Source organism: Pyrus communis, chromosome 7 (genome assembly GCF_963583255.1).
Source record: "Pyrus communis chromosome 7, drPyrComm1.1, whole genome shotgun sequence".
Classification (NCBI taxonomy): Eukaryota; Viridiplantae; Streptophyta; class Magnoliopsida; order Rosales; family Rosaceae; genus Pyrus; species Pyrus communis.
The window spans coordinates 25874403-25888142 of record NC_084809.1 but is presented as its reverse complement, the minus strand read 5'-3'; the positions used below and the strand labels follow the sequence as shown (position 1 = coordinate 25888142).

The 13740-nt window shown below is 37.1% G+C and overlaps 1 long non-coding RNA gene across 1 annotated transcript; it reads left to right on the top strand.

The window, feature by feature from the left end:
* The first annotated feature begins 1315 nt into the window (after positions 1-1315).
* Positions 1316-5453, top strand: LOC137738636 (uncharacterized). The gene is made up of 2 exons (XR_011069035.1): positions 1316-1597; positions 5106-5453. It is a non-coding gene; the product is annotated as an uncharacterized lncRNA (long non-coding RNA).
* Positions 5454-13740: the final 8287 nt, after the last annotated feature.

The following is a 13740-nucleotide window of genomic DNA, read 5'->3' as shown; positions in this document are numbered from 1 at the left end:
AGTTTATTTCATGAAATAAAAGAATCAGACTTACATTGTGAAGTATGTATTCTCGCAAAGAGCCATCTCGCTTCGTTTTCTCCTAGTATGAATAAAAGATTGTTTTTGTTTGATCTTCTGCACTCTGATGTCTGGGGTCCCTCTCCTGTTAGTACTCTTTCTGGAATTAAATGGTTTGTTACTTTGATGATTGCACCCATATGACTTGGATATTTGTGATGAAGTATAAAAGTGATGTTAGTATGGTGTTTCGGTCCTTCTCACAGATGATTGCAACATAATATTCTTCTGTTATTAAAGTTCTCCACTCTGATAATGGAGGTGAATATATTAGTTCCGAATTGTCTGTTTTTCTTTGGGATCAAGGAACTACTTGTCCCCATACTCCGTAACAAAATGGGGTTGCCAAGAGAAAGAATCGTCATATCTTGGAAACTACTCGTGCCTTGCTTATTGGTGCGTCCGTGCCTAAACGATTTTGGCCTAAAGTCGTTACCTATGTTGTGTCTGTGATTAACTGTATGCCATCTCGGGTTGTGAAATTTTGTACACCTCTTCAAGTATTGACGAAACATGTTCCCATAGTATCTATCAATACCCTTACTCCTCGTGTGTTTGGATGTGTAGCGTATGTTCATATTCACAAGATTCATCGTAGTAAAATGGATCCATGTGCTTGTTGATGTGTCTTTGTTGGTTTTGCCTCCCAATAGAAAGGTTATAAGTGCTATCATCTTGAAACTCGACATATGTATGTGATCATGGATGTTACTTTCTCTGAATCAGAGTATTTTTATTCTCCGATCCCATTACCTTCAGATCACCAGGGGAAGAACACTAGTGATGATCTTGGATGGTTAGAGATACCATAAGATGTGATATGTACTTTAAGGGGAGCATGTGTTGACGAAAATAATAAAAATGGGGCAACATTATCTCTGCAAGAAACTGCAGTTGTGTTAAAGAGCCTGTTCCTTCTTAAGTAATCAATCTTCCACACTCTCTCTTTTATCAAAGATGTTCCACCTTCTAGTTGGACATGATTTTTACATTTCTCTCCTCAGCATACTTTTAAATTACAGACCTGTACATATCAATCTAATCCTACAGACCAAACTACTTCCCGACCTTCAAAATGTGGGATCCCATTTTGAGAAATGTCATCAAACTTTACACGGCTAATAAAGTTTAGTGATGATATGTACATTTATCTATTTTAATGGACCACGTACCCAACTCCATGTTAGTATGATTTACTACTTTATCAATTCTAGCAAGCATGATATCACTTGTTGTTCTTTTTCTGTTGGTTCACAAAACCTTCATGGACCACGTGCACTCCCCTTTTTTTGTTGTTCTTTTAATAGTTGTTTGTATAAACATTTCATTCCGAAAAAGTGAAAGTTCGAAAGAATTGGATTAAATCCCCCAATCACGACCGATCATGACATGTAGATAAACAGAAGCAGCATGGCGAAGGCTTCTTCTTCTCTACCTTCTCTGTGTAACCTTGTACAGCCATCTACCATAAAGATCCGTTGTAGTACTCGTCTTCGTAGGATCATGCAAGTAAGAGCTCAGAGCTTAGATGAAGAAGGTAACTCTCAAATTCTCAGTCCCCAGTTTTGTTAATGATTTCGGGAGGCATGCATGCGCAGGATAGACTTTCATTGCCTTAATTTAGTTTCATATTTCCAGTTTGCTTCTGAAATATAAATGCTTCAAGTAGTTTTAGCTATAGTCTAGACAAGAACACATCAATCAAAGTATTCCTTTGTTTATAATTTATTATTGGGGAAACTTGATATAAGTCAATTTTTTAAACCAATACTAGGAATAGTTCAGTTTATTAAAATAAGTCTAAATCCTTAAATTTAATTATCAATAATTATCTCTTCAATGATAAGATTTATTATAAAAATCTAATTTCCTCCTAATTATCTCTTTGGTTATTTATTTATTTTTTTGTTATTTCTTGTTCTTCCTCTTGTTTAAACTCCATTTATGGATTTTATTTTTAATTTTTATAATAAACGTGTATCATAGGTTAATTGTATTTATCTACCTATAGATTCTTTTTTATAATCAACTTGTCATAGATTATTGTGTCTACTTGTAGGTATATTATGTTTTTTCTACTTTTTAGTTAGGTTTCATATCCCGCTTATAGGTATAACATACATTCTTATATTTGTTACTTGAGTTAGGGTAGAATGTTTTGTAGATAGATTTATGTTAGAATTCTATTGTAAGATATTAATTAGATTTTTTGGAGTTGGAAAATGCATAATACTAGAAGATTTTAATTGATTTTTAGAAAATATCCAATGAGTATAAAAGAAAAGGAAACCCACTACACAATATTTGGCGATCCATGTACATTAGCGGCTAGCCAATCATCTGCCCCTACACAAAAACGTGGCAGACCTCTTGGTTCAAAGGATTCACACCACCAGAAAAGGAAACCCACTACACAAGCACTTGAAGAACCTACCATGAATCCAATTGTCACTTACTGATTCTATCCAACTCATAAGGAAATTCTAGATTACGGAAGTGTCCTTGAAGAGACAAATCTACCTCTCGAGAATCGTGAGATTTCGGTCTATTATGCTAGCTTAGATGATGTTTGGTGTAGAAATGAGATAATCGTTGACGATGCATTAGCATATGCAGTAGCTACTGAGATCATGTTGAGCGATGACATTGAACCTCATTCATTTGATGAATGTTGACGTAGAACCGATCGGTCAAATTGGAAACAAGCAATCCAAGTCGAACTCGATTCACTTGCAAAACATAAGATGTTTGGACCTGTAGCTCCCACTCCTCCACATGTGAAGCTCATTGGCTACAAGTGGGTTTTTGTTCGGAAGCGTAATGAGAAGAATGAAATTGTGCCTTACAAAGCTCGTCTTGTTGCGCAAGGCTTCTCATAACGCCCCGGGATTGACTATGACCAAACTTATTCACCCCTTATAAGTTTGGTAGTTTCTGAAAAACTTATTATGCAGCTGATGGACGTAGTAATTGCGTATCTCTATGGGGATCTTGATACATAAAATTTATATGAAAGTTCCCCAAGGACTTAACAATGACTGGATCAAATATTTCCAAACTTGGAACACGCTCTCAATTCGGTTGAGGCGTTCACTCTATGGTTTGAAACAATCTGAAAAAATGTGGTATAACCGTCTGAGTGAGTATTTGAATAGTCAGGGATATTTGAACAATGAACTATGCCCTTGTGTGTTCATTGAAAAGTCATATTCCGATTTTGCGATTGTTGTAATATATGTTGATGACATGAATCTCATTGGAACTCCTAAAGAGCTTGTGCGAACTATCGCGCACCTGAAGTCGGAATTTGAGATGAAAGATCTAGGAAAGACTTGATACTATCTCGGTCTCGATATAGAGCACCGTTTGGATGGAATCTTAGTACATCAAACGAACTACACCGAGAAGGTGTTGCGCTGTTTTAATAAAGATAAAGCGAAATCTTCGAGTACTCCTATGGTCGTTCGATCGCTAGATGCAAACGAGATCCCTTCTGTCCGAAGGAGGATGATAAAGAGATTTTGGAGCCTGAAGTTCCTTATCTAAGTGCGATAGACGCTTTATTGTACTTAGCTCAATGCACTAGACCTGACATCTCATTTGCTGTTAATCTTTTGGCAAGATACAATAATACACCAACACACAAACACTGGATTGGTGTTAAAAACATTTTTCGCTACCTTAAGGTTATTACGGATTTGGGCTTGTTCTATCTATACGAGTCCTCGAGTGATGCCGCAACCCTTATCTCGAGTCGATTCTTGCCTTGTTGGTTATGCTGACGCATGATACTTATCAGATCCGCACAAGGCGCGCTCTCAAACGGGTTATGTCTTTACCGTAAGAGGCACCGCAATCTCTTGGAGGTCAACTAAACAGGCCTTAGTTACCACTTCATGTAACCATGCTGAAATTCTTGCCTTACACGAAGCAACTCGGGAATGCTTTTGGTTGAGAACAATTGTTGGCCATATCCGAAGCTCCTACGATCTTTACCCCGTTGTTGGTGTCCCGATGACGATTTATGAAGATAACGCAGCATGCATCGAACAACCTAAGATGGGTTACATCAAATGAGACAACACCAAGCATATTGCACCGAAGTTGTTCTTCTCACATCAACAACAATAGCATCAGAAGATTGAAGTCACGCAAATCCGTTCACAAGACAATTTGGCCGACCTCTTCACCAAATCACTACCAAAGGCAACGTTTCAAAAGCTTGTTCAAGGAATTGGTATGCGTATACTTTATGAGTTGTAAAATTGCTAGTTCTCTTTGGAATTGTGTCAAACTCAGGAAAGTATCATGAAGTATACTTTCTTGATCTTAATGTACTATTTTTTTTCTACGATTAGGAGCAATTTTCCCACCGGGTTTTTGTTACCTAACTAGGTTTTGACGAGGCACCCACCTTGGGTTGATCATATCCTTGATGACGTCCTGTAGATGTTTCATTTGACTCTGCATTTCTCACGCATTTTTCCTTAGACTATGGGTTTTGTCTCTCTCGGGGTTTTACGATAGCCATAGGTTTTTACCATAGCCATAGGTTTTTACCATAGCCATAGGGGGCTTTTTGTGAGACTTACTTCCTTATGCAAGTTCCTACCTTATTGAGAATAACGTGTTCCCAGAATCAGTGTCGATGAATTGACTTCCTCAACCTCTACATGATGCCGAATCTACTTGAGTATTTACACACTCAAGGGGGAGTGTTATAAACTTCTAGTTTAAGTGTGTGTAAATCCTAAATTAGATTTGATTCTAGTTATTCTGTCCTATATAGACTTGTAATCCTTGGAGGAGAAGGATTTCTTCTCTCTCTCTCTCTCTTATTACTATAAATAAAGGCACTGCGTAAGGGCATAACACACATTACTCTACACAACCTTACAAACACATATCTCTCTATATTTTTTCTCTATGCCAATATAGGCCACAAAAATAAACATATTATAGTGATATATTAATAACTAGCTTCCAATTATATATTCAAAAAAGTTAACTTGCATGTCATGTTTGATTCTTTGTATTATCTGTAGGTGGATCAAGGAATATTGTGGATGCAAATTTGAGTGTGTTAAGAGAGAAGATGGAAGTCCTTAAGATGAGGGGGAGACTTGAGAAATATTGTGGCAAAAGGCAACAAAATGGTTGGAATTATTTACCAGGATATAATTGCAAACTCAGAAAAGCAAGAGAGGTATCGACGTTCTTTGAGCTCATACGTTTGGTGGGCGTGACTCTTGGTTTTACCTGTTTTACTGCTACATTTTGCCTTGTCCTGGTATCAATCTTGGTTCATTTGAATCAATGGTAATGCTATATGTATGGATGAAATACGTTTGTGTTTGGATAAAAAAAGGGTAAATTACATTTTACTACATCAATTTTTGGTCACCTAACAAACTCATATCTCATCTTTTGAACATTGCAACGCCACACATCAACTTATGAATTCGCTGTGGTGACATACATGCACTAGCTTTTAAAAATTCACTTAGAAAGCGGAAGTATCAAAGAGAGCACTTCATACACACATGCACTAACTTTTAAAAATTAGGTGTTTTTTTTTTTTTTTTTTTTTTTTTTTCCAATGTTACATCTTGAAAATTACATGATTCACTACCAATGCAGATGCAATTTTGTATCCATACAACTTTCATTAAAGATAACTGAGTAAAAAATTAATATATTTTAATTATAGCTCTATTAAGTAATAAGCTTATAAAATCAGCTTAGTCCCAACATTATGACCATATGTAGGTTTTACCGTTTTAGTGTATTACACGACGCCAAAATTAGTTTTTATGGCGCACAATGCATGCCGTAATAACCATTTACAGCACCCAAGAGCGTGTCATAAAAGCCTTTGCCGTAAAAAGTCCATCTCGTTTATGGCATGCATTGGCACACCATAAATGAAGTACATTTTCACGCCATTTTTACTAAATAGTGCGTCGTACAAAGGCTAATATTCTTGCTATTTAAGGCGTTCAATGCACACCATGTTTGCTATTTTTTTATTTAAATATTAGTCAATTCTCAATAGGGGTTGGTTCAATTTCAATAGGTTCAGCTTTTGTTAAAATCGAAAATCGAACTGAAATTACTATTCTAATCGGTTTTCTTTAGGTTTTTTTATAGTTCGGTTTGACTTTGGTTTGGTTTTATAGGTTGGAAGAGGATCCCCTCTAGATCCAAATATACTAAGTCTGCTGAGCAAGGGATCCGCGCAGTTGAAATTTGATCCAATGGTTACAATTATTATAACTTTTTGAGGGCCCCATGTTTGAGCCGTTAGATCAAATTTCAACGGCCCGAATCCCTTACTCAGTAGACTCAGTTTTATTGGATCCAGAAGGGATCTGGTTCCTTATAGGTCCAGTTTGGATTCGGTTCCATTTTTTTATAAAACCTGTACAAAAAATTTAACACAAAGGCCCTACAAGCAAAATCCCAACAAGCTAAGATAGTTTACAATTTACAAGTGGGCCAAAATCATAATACAAAGGCATCCTCAATCTCGCTGAACTCCATGGTGCCCTCCTCGATTTTCCACAGGTTGAAGGAGGGACCGAGAGGGTCGTTGCAGATTCTGGTGAGTACAAGGCAGTTGGTGGAGGAAATCAAGACGGCCCTAGGTAAGCGAAGGGCGTGGACTTCGTTCCAGGCATGGGTGCGGAGATCAAACAAGGCAATCAAGTAGGATCATCTTTTTTAATTTTCACAACCCAATTCCCAATTCATCAAAACCTAAACAATATGAACCCGAAAATCTAGTTGCTTCAATTCTCTTTCTTAACAACTTCAAAAAAGAGGTGAGCAGGGACTTCATTTGTCATTATCAACTGGAGGTAGGACTTTTGAAAATGTGCTTGAGATCTTTGCTTGTCAGCGTCATGGCGAAGGAACCGTGCTTTCATGAGAGGATGAAGGTGCCTATGCAAGTGTGCATTGTTCTTCTCCGTTTGCAAACACCAGCTTACTATGCACAACCTAATCATCATTAACCACTGATTAATCACCTGATTAAGCCATGATTAGAAGAGATTAGACAGGAATAAAACTTGTCTCTTCTAACCCTACCATTTTGAGGAGGATTGAGTTGACTTGAGTATTAAATTATAAATATTCTAGGAGTCCTATATTTGGTTTGGAAGGATTATGATTTGTAATTGACGTAATCTTTTGTGTTTAGTTTCTTTATCTTTTGTAATTACTTACCTTGTAGAATAGAGCATGTGTAACTATATATAAACTCTAGAGGATGAATAAAGTAACAAATATTCAATATATTTCTTCTTGGTATGAGAGCTTGTTTTCAATCCAAACCCTAAACAAAATCTTTGCACTACTGTGGCTATAATCAAGCCTAACTTCGTATTTTTTACTGTTGTTGTACCCTACTATCTTTTGTGTTGTTACAATGGCGAAAACATGTTGGATTTTAGATTCTGGTGCAACAAATCATAGGACGTATGATAACAACTTTTTTTCAACCTATGACACGTTCTCATAGAAAGTGTGTGGCAACTACCAATGGTACTATTGCTCCTATTGTTGGAGTGGTAATAGTATGTCTTATACTCTCTCTTTCCTTACAAAATTATTTATTGGAGCAATCATTGTCCCATCACTTATTGTCTGTACCAAAAGTCCCTGAATAATTGGATTGTGTTGTATTTATATTCTTTATTTTTCTTGCTTCAACATATTTGGACAAAGGAGATCATTGACGTGACACTAAGAGAAATGAGCTACATAATGTGGATGACGTGGTTCTTGGAAGAGCTAATTTGGTTTGTGTGTTGCGTGATAGTAATCTACAGAATTTATGATTATTGCATCATCATTTGGAGCAAGCATCTTTTGTTTATTTGAAGCATATGTTACCTATTTTGTTTAGTGGTATTAAAGACTCCGAATTAAAGTGTGAAGTATGTATTTAAGTCAAAAGTTATCGTGCTTCATTCTCTTCAAGTATGAATAACATGTTTTTTCTGTATGTGCTAGTATACTATGATATGTGGGGCATTTTCTTATTAGGAATACTTCTGGAATTAAGTGGTTCCTTATTTTCATGGATGATTACACCTGCATGACATGGTTGTACGTATTGAAAAATAGAAGTGATGTTTGAGATGTGTTTCATCCGTTTCATCAAATGGTTAAAGCGATGTATTCCTCTAATATTAAAGTTTTGTGGTGGAGTACATAAATTATGAGTTATCTTGGTTCTTACAAGATCATGGGATTGTTCATGAAACTATTTGTCCTCATAACCCATAACAAAATGGGGTGGTGGAAAGGAAGAATTGTCATACTTAGCGACAGCCCATGCTTTGATTATTGGTGCATCTATGATAGGAGCATATTTAGGCGACTTAGTTAGCTTGTTTTCGTACATTTATGTTGTTAGTTCATAGTTATTTTAGTAGTTTAAGCTATTTTCGTGTGTTTTTAGGTTCATATGGCTAAGGAAACAAAAAGGTGCATTTTGGAGCAAAATTGGACTTGGAATGGATAGCATATGTTTGGAGCAAAAGGAATGGACGAAATTGAAGACCAAAAGGTGTGAGGATTCCTAATCACAAGAGGAATCCTAGTCCAAGAAGGTTTTCTATTTGAAGTAGGAAAGTTAAGCCAAGGTTTCCTATTTTGGTTTAACCTTTCCTAATCCTAAAAGACCTCATGTTTCAACAACATTGAAGACTCCTATGTATTTTAGGACACAAACCAAGCCTTCCTTGCAACTTAGCAATCCTTGCCGTGCACCCCATAGACTTTCCCTTCCTTGCCGTGCAAGGGAGGTCCTTGTTTCCTATTCTATGTCACAAAATCACATACCTATTTCACCTTAGTTAATGCCACACCTTACATACATTTTTCATCCAAAATCCTTGCCTAATTTCAGACTTAAACCACATCCCTTTTCATACCATTTATGCCGCAAGTTTCCTTCCTCTTTCCCTTGGATTTTCTAATTTTATATCTCATTTTCCTTAGGGATTTGGGGGTCCAATCTTTTCCTAAACTATGTAATAAACCTTAGGATTCTTTCTCTCAAATAAATACCAAAGCCGTACCCCTTATTCAACCCTAATCATTCACCCACACAATCTGCCATCCATCATCCTTTCTCCCAATCTCTGCTGCATCTTTCAATCCTTCTTCCACCATTCATACACTTTTATACCTTCACCCAAACACCCATTCACCATTCCCAACCTTTGCCTTACCACCTTGCCAACCTAAATCCATTCACAACCTAGAAATTCATCCAAAATCACCCTAGAACTCTTGTGCCGCAGCCTTGCAAGGAAGAAGAGAAGAAGAAGAAGCCTTGGACGTTTGTGCATTCAAGTTGGAGTGTTGGAACGTTTTTAGGTGTAATCTATCTTTTGTTTTCAATGTTTAATTCAATTTCCTTTGTTTTGTTGTGAACATGAGAGGCTAAACTCGTTTTAGCTAGGGGAGGCTTTGAAACCATGATTATATTTATGATATGAATTGATTAAGTGTAGTTGTGATTTCATAAATTGTGAATGCAATTTACTTAACCATTTGATGGATAACTTATTCTTGTATGTTGATTAGGGAGGCCTACTTAATTTGCATGCTTGAATTTGGTGCTAGAATATAAGGGAGTTTCACATAATCGTCACAAACTTATATTCACAAGTAGTTAAGGTTGTTTTCACAATCATGTTAAGTAAATTGCTAGCATGAGTATCATGATGTCATAGTTACAAGTGCTTTGTCAATACTTATGATTTTCATTGAACGTAATGATCTTTGATTGTATCTCTATTATGATGTCATGTAGGGAACTTTTAAAGAATGTTTTGGGTTGTCGTATGATGTCATCCAATCCAATAACTTAAGGAAAATCTGAGGGTTAATTAGTCATGTCACGGTTAATCTGGGGTGTTGAGGTTCATGGTTTATCGGAAAAGCAACTGGAAATCAATTTGTGTTTGAATATATCATGTGTGGAAAAGTATCCTCTAGCTATCTAATCATCCATTGGTTTTCCCAAATTCGGATAAATCTCTTCTAAGTCTTTTAGTTACTTGTTTTTCTCTTAAATTCGTCCAAAACCCAATCCCCTTTACTTACTTGTTTCAAATCTGTCCTAAAGTGTGTTTTTGAGTTTTTTGAGTCAAAACCAATTCTATTTTCGTCCAAATTAAGTCCTAGATTCTAAATTGAGTCTTTTTGATTGTTTTGCGTTGTATTGAGTCTTTCAAGTTTGTTTTGAGTCACGTAAGTTTAGTTAAGAGTCTTTGAGTTTGTTTAAGTGTTTTTCAGCATATTTTTGTATCTTTGAGTCAGTTTTCATTAGATTAGCAATCCCTCCTAATCCCAAGCCTAGAATGATCCCTACTTATATCTATACTACAATTGTCAAAAAGAGGGTTTAATTTGAGTGCTATTATTTATCACATCAATCTACTCCCAAATGCTTTTGGCTTAAAACAGTTGTATATGTGGTCTATGTTATGAACTTGCCCTCTTAATTTGAGTGCTATTATTTATCACATCAATCTACTCCCAAATGCTTCTGGCTTAAAACAGTTGTATATGTGGTCTATGTTATGAACTTGCCCTCTCGGGTCTTGAATTTTTGAACGCCACTTTAGGAGCTCACTTAACATGCTCCAGTGGTTAAAAAAAATATAAAATTGTCACCTCGGATCATTGGTGGTGTGGTTTATTATTCATATTCAAAAATTTCATTGTAGCAAACTTGATTTGTGTGCACTTTGGTGTGTTTTATGGGTTTCGCAACTCAGCAGAAATTCAAGTGTTATTACCCTGCCGATGTATGTATGTCATAATGGATATTACATTTTTCGAGTCCGTATGGTTTTATGCTTCTTCTCTATCCAACTTTGATAACTAGTAGGGGAATGATGGTTTAGATGGTCTACGTTGGTTAGATTATACTTCATGGGGAGAAAGAGAGAATGTAATAGTCCAACTACACAAACAGTTCACTGCTAATATCATTCCAATAGACCAGCACGACCTAGTTGGGTAGGTCCTTACCGAAATTCCCAACATAGTTCGGCATGGCACTATCGAAGACTCCAGCCTTGTTTGATAGGACCCTACCGAACATCCTAACCTTGGTCGGCATAACCCTACTGAACATCCTAGGTCAGTTCGGTTGACCTTATCGAAGAATCTAGCTCTTTTTAGCAGGCCTCTACCAAATAAGTAGCCCAGTTCCGCAGGCTTTTACCAAACATACTAGTCCATTTCAGCATGCTTTTATCGAACAACCCAACGTTTTTTAACAACATAAAATGTTTGATCTAGTATGGCACGACTCTATTAATTCGTCTTCCATTTTAAACCCTTTTTCTTTGATCCTTTAGGGCTTTTTCCATCTTCACTGAATATCTCATAGGTGAGCATTTTAATTGATAATTGAACTAATCCTAATATTGTTGTGAGTACATATAATTTGCCTCTGAGGCAGAATTGAAATGGGCCACCTGATAGGTTCTCTTAAGAAGAAAATATGAGATATCCAATTGCAAATTATGTACCTTGTGAATGCATTTCACCTATATGAAAAGCATTGGTAAATCATATGGAGTATATCAAGATTCCAACTTAGGGTGGAAGAAGTTACATTAGACCCTAAGTGAATACAAGCTATGGATGAAGAAATGTCTGAGTTACAAAAAAAATATAAAACCTGGGAGATAGTACCGTTATCTCACGAGAAGAAACTTGTTGGTTGTCGTTCGGTGTTTACAGTCAATTACAAGGCTGATGGACTAGTTGATACGTACAAAGCTTGTGATGCCCCATCCTAAATTTGTAGTATTTTATTGTATTGAACGTATGAAATTACCAAATTGCCCTTGAAGCATGAATGTTGACTTTCATTGACCGTCTCGTCGAAACACATATGATTACCTTTTTTAGTTTATTTTTATCGTACTCATCACCACGAACACGTGGGCACAAACAGATTTGAATTTGGAGTTATAACGAAGATTTTAGTGATCTTAAATTGTGAGCCAATGGGACCGACTTGGGATTCTTGTCCTTTTTCCCCCCTTCCTATCCGTGAGTCCCCCCTTTTATTCTGAAATATCTCTCAGCTCTCTCTCCTTCTTTCCCCCACATTTTTCTCTCTTTCCCTTAGCTTTCCCGATCCCCTCTTCCCTACGACCCTTCTCTTTCTCTTTGAGCTTTACTTACACAGCAACAATGTCTAAAACCTGAATGTCGTGACCTCAAAACCTCGTGCCAAAAATCATGGTGCTTCGACAATGACAGAGGCACCGTCTATCGTCTCCCCCTACGAACTTTGACGGATTTTGTGACTTTTCCGACGTGAGTAAGTTCCTTGAAACCTTTAGGTTACGTTTTAAGGTTAGATCAAGGCATGTTTTAATCTGTATACGCTTGTTGGATGCAGAAACAGCTCGTGGGAAGCTTTGGCAAGAACCCGAGCCTTATAGGCCATTTTCCAATCAACTCTGACCACGATACGTCTCCAAATTGGTACGAACCTCTACCTTTCATCCTAAGCTTCATTTCTATAGCTAGAAAGTCGAAAATGGTGAAGAAATGAGCTCGAATGGAGCTCTAGAACCCCTGCCCATATTTTAATCGACCCATGGCCTGAAACCGGGTTGACCCAACTTGCAACCCTAAAACTGGATCCAGCCCAAAACCCGACCCAATCCAACAAACTAGGCCCAACCTAATAACCCAGTCCAACCCAGCAACCCAAAACCAGATCTGACCCAACTCGGACCCAATTTCTAGTTTTTCCATAGGCCACGCGTGGGCACTTGCCATGGCCAGAGCGTGGAGCACATGCGCCTTCACCAGAGGTACTGTACTCCACCGTTGTCCATGGCGGTGACTTTTCCAATGACCAATCTCGGCGCATAGAGGAACCCAAGGTCCCTCATGAGGTTTTTCAACGTCTTGAATCCATTTACGACATCCATTTTCCCAAATTCAATCGTTTTAGTAGAGTTTTATTAATTGGTCCCTTTATGTGCTTAGGTGCGTTTGTTAGTGGCGTTTCCGTCCTCCCCAATTCGAATGGTTCTTCGGGGACGGAGTATCTGTGAGTGGACCCTTTCCAAAATGCATGATTTAATTACCAGAAATGCATACATGAAAAGCATGATTTTATGATTGCGTATTATGAAACGTTTATGAGTAAATCGGATTTATGCTTTATGAAATATCATGGTTTACCAAATTTATGTTTACTGAGATATTTATGCTTATGATGTATGCTATGATGTTTGAGCTATTGAGTTTCGATAAGATATATTTTGAAAAGATTATGTTCATGATTTTTTGTGCTTACTTAGTGGTTATTCATACTATGTGCCTATAGGCGAATGATACTTATATATGGCTTCGATCGGGCAATGTAGTGCCTACAGGCGAATGATATTTATATATGGCTTCGTTCGGGCGATGTAGTGTCTTCGGAGATATTTATATATGGCTTTGGTCGGGTGATGTAGTGCCTTCGGGCGATTGTGATACCACTACTAAGCACACTATATATGATATATGTTTTACGAAGGTTTTTATGGCATGCTAGGGTTTTCGGAAAACCTATTACTTATTATGTTATATGGGTTTTCTAAACTGGGGGTTAGTACGTTGAAGAATAATTGT